Source organism: Petaurus breviceps, unplaced genomic scaffold (assembly GCF_028583685.1).
Source record: "Petaurus breviceps papuanus isolate PSGF00001 unplaced genomic scaffold, PetGlider_PUasm1.0 207, whole genome shotgun sequence".
Lineage (NCBI taxonomy): Eukaryota > Metazoa > Chordata > Mammalia > Diprotodontia > Petauridae > Petaurus > Petaurus breviceps.
This window is the reverse complement of record NW_027185850.1, coordinates 25,010,514-25,014,466: the sequence shown is the minus strand read 5'-3', so window position 1 is coordinate 25,014,466 and position 3,953 is coordinate 25,010,514. Positions and strand designations below refer to the sequence as shown.

Here is a 3,953-nt window from a genome sequence, read left to right as displayed (position 1 = left end):
AACAAATAAGTTGAAGGAAATGAGCATGTTTAGCCTGAAGGGAATATTCAAAGGAGACATGATACCATATTCAAGGACTATCATAAAGAAATTTATTTTAAAACAATTCTTTGGTATACATATAATTTTACCACTTATTAAAGACAAAAGCAAATTTGCACACAAATGAGATAGATATGCTTGCTTATTTTTCTTAAAGAATTAAATCTTGGAGCAGCTAGGTTATGCAGTGAATAGAGCACCAGCCCTGGAGTCAGGAGGACCTGAGTTCAAATACCACCTCAGACACTTAACACAAAACTAGCCACTCAACCCCAATTTCCCTACCTTCCCCCCTCCAAAAAGGGAAAAAAAAATTGGACTAAACCTTGGTGGAATATCTGATACTGTTAGATGAAGAGCATCTTAACATTTTTTCAGAGTTGATAGATATTTTGATTTTATAATCATCAATGCTGAGAATGCTGCTTCACATAAATACATAGTACAAAATGGCAGAAGTATGTTTAGGGCCATTTCAGAAAATGTTGGAAATTCTGTTTGGTCTTTGTTCTGTTTGGTTCCAGGGGACAGAAGCAGGAACAAAAGGGGAGGAGGAGTGGCAAGTAAATAGATAAATTTAGGCTTGATTTTGGGGAAAAAATTTTAAAGTTGACTATCTTTTGCCTCCTTTTATATCCTCAGTGTTTAGCACAGTGCCTCACATACAATAGGTGCTTAATAAATGTGAATTAATTGATTGGGTTGTCTCAGGAGCTGGTGAGTTCTGCTTTATTACCCGTCTTTGAGCAGAGGTTAGAAGATCTCTTGTCAGATGGGGAAATGGATTGGATATGGAAATGGAGGTCACAAAAAATTTGGCGATGGTGAAAGGTTTCTGATTGTGCAACAACCAAAAATTAATTCAAAATCAAATGCATAATGAATCCACGGTGTTTCTGGCAGAGCTTGTACATGTTGCATTACTCAGCTTCACCGCAGCCTTGGTTCTGAACACAAAGTATGCGCACTTTGCCCTGTGCATGCCCATCATGACATGCAACACCAATAAACACTTTAAGAAAAAACCCTTGGCTCAGATTCGAGACTATTTTATGTTATGAATGGCAGTATTTTTGCTGTACATACAAAACTGTTCAATGAATTTTGACTTGGGACTAGGATGGAATTTCCCACAATTTCTGAAATGGCCCTAAACATACTTCTGCCATTTTGTACTATGTATTTATGTGAAGCAGCATTCTCAGCATTGATGATTTTAAAATAAAAAATATCAACTCTGAAAAAACATTGAAGATGTTCTGCGTCCTACAGCATCAAATATTCCACCAAGATTTATCTCTTTGTGTAAAAATAAACAAGCATATCCATCTCAGTGTGCAAATTTGCTTTTGTCTCTACTAAGTGGTAAAATTATATGTATACCAAAGAACTGTTTTAAAATAAATTTCTTTATGATTTATTATCAGTAAATGTTTGATTCGTATATCTATTTTATATACCTATATATGTATGTAAAATATACATATTTTACATATGTATATACCCAGGATCACATAAAAATTTCTCGGGTGTAAAGGGATTGAGAGTGGAAAAAGTTTAAGAAGACTTAGGCTTCATTAGGATCCCTTTCAACTCTAAAACCCCATGATCTGTTATGTCTATGTTGCAGGCCCTTGCTGTTCTCTGCTACCTTCTGCTGTTCTTGACCAAGATACATTACTCTGGCTAGAGGGCAACTGTCAGGATTTTAGGAATGTCTCACAGCCAGAATTAGACTTGGGTCAGCTAGACCTAAGCAGCTAGCTCGGGAAAGCTCCAAGGTATTTTATGTCTCTCTTTCATATTCACATTTTTCCTTTGCTATCTCCTCTGACATCCTCTGTTTAACTCTTATCCAAGTATGAGTTATTTTCAGAGCATTCCTTTTAGTACTATGATACTTCTTGTTCCAGAAAATCATTGCCTAGGACTCTGTTACAGTGCAATAAAGATACTGAGTGGTTACATGCAGACAACATTTACTAAGCAATGCATGCCAGTCGCATGACAAACCTGGACCGAGGCTCTTGGTAGCCAAGGATATTGACCATTGGTTTCTACCCAGTTAACATATAATTTGGAGGGAATGAAAAATAGGAAGAAAATGGAATGAAGTGATTATGATACCAGGTTTCTTATTGGTGGAGGATATAGGCAGACAGTCAGGTGAGGGGTAGAGGGGTATTCTTGGGACCAAGTAACATTGGGGGGGGGTCAACTTGTGACTTAAAATCAGGGGACTTACAAGAGACTGAAATTTAGTTTTACTAAATTGTGGTTAAAAAACAAAACAGAGTCACTTATGCTATTTTTAATATTACAACTCTAGTCACCCAGGCTTATAACCTTGATGTCATTCTTGACTGATCACTATCGTTCAGCCCCCATGATCAAACAGGTGCTAAGTCTTATTAATTCTACCTTAATATCTTTCACATGTGTCCTCTTCTCTCCAGTCATGTGGTCAGTGACTTGACCACCTAGCACTTGAACTGTAACAGCAGCCTCCTAATGAGAGTCCTTGCCTCATGTCTTCCACATGACTGACAAAGTGATTTGTACAAAGCTTAGGTCTGACCATGTCACTCAGTAAACAGCAGTGACTCCCTATTACCTCCAAAATCAAATATAAACTGTTCTGTTTGACTTTTAAGCAGATACAACCCAACCCAATCTACCTTTCTGGACAGCTTGTATATATCATTCCCTTTACTACTCTCTGTTATCTAACCATACTGGTCTTCTTAATGTTCTTCACATCTCATGTTTCTGTGCCTTTTGTCTCCCATCCTTAGAATATACCCTTTCCTCATCTCTGCCTCATAGAACTCCTTGTTTCCTTCAAAACACGGCTCAAACACCTCTCTAGGAAGCCTTCCCTGATCCCTCTCCAGTTATTGGTACCCTTTTCCCCACCACCATTATTTGGTATATATGTCATGTATGTCCATGTTATCTTCCCTGATAGAAGGTAAGCTAGGGAAGGCAGGATTGATTTCACTTTGGTCTTTTACCCCTAGCACCCAGAACAGTGACTGACATGTAGAAAACACTTAATAAATTGGTTAATTTGTTTATTGATTAATTTTGATTCTATTTAGTAAACTGAAAAGAGAGCTGCTGGTGGGTGGGTTGCTTTCAACCTCATTTCATATCTCTATTGTACATGTAAGCCACACAGGACTGGGTTGGGTGGAAAAGATTGAAAAGGATAGGTGACTTTTACTCCTCTTCACCCACACTGCCTTCCCTTCCCCCTCCCCCCAAGGCCAAAATCGTGGACTTTTATTCTTCATTCCATCCAGAAAATAAGTGCTGGTCTTTCTCCATTTAGCTGGGGCTTTTGCCTGGCTTCCCCTAATTTTTATCCATTGGTCTTGCTTCTGTCCTTTGAGTCAACCCAGAAGTCCTTTCTCCTCTTTGCCATGACAGCCCTGCAGATATTTGAAGACACCCCTGGTGTCCTCTTTAAGCCTTTCCCAGAATCGTTGCTGCTTACATCATTACAGCCACTGTTACCCTCCTTCTTGAGAGGCATGGGGAAATCCTGCACGGTCCAGTGGTTGGAGCCCTGACCAATCAGCAGCCCTGGGCTCATAGAATGCAAGTGAAAAAAGAAAACCAGTAAGAACAGACACTTTTTGTTGTTGTTTTAAGTTCTGTAAGAGTGCACCTCGCTTATTGAATAGGTTGAAAATTAAACTGCACCCAACAAATTAAGTCTTTATTTGGCCTCTGTATCAAATGCAAGGTCCTGCCAAGAAGTTGGGTTTGTCGCTGTTGTAACATGAGCCCCCTCTGTTGGACCTGTGGGGTCAAGACAGCAAGTAGTCTGCCAAGCAGAGGCACACGATTAGCATGGAGAGATAGATAGATAGATAGATAGATAGATAGATAGATAGATAGATAGA

General features: G+C 39.0%; 1 long non-coding RNA gene across 1 annotated transcript in view; it reads left to right on the top strand.

Annotated features, from left to right (window-relative positions):
* Nucleotides 1–1,678: 1,678 nt before the first annotated feature.
* LOC138164826 (uncharacterized) overlaps nt 1,679–3,953 on the top strand; it is a 3,754-nt gene continuing 1,479 nt past the window's right edge. The window contains exon 1 of the long non-coding RNA XR_011169197.1: nt 1,679–1,823. This is a non-coding gene — a long non-coding RNA (uncharacterized lncRNA). The remainder of the gene's footprint in view (nt 1,824–3,953) is intronic.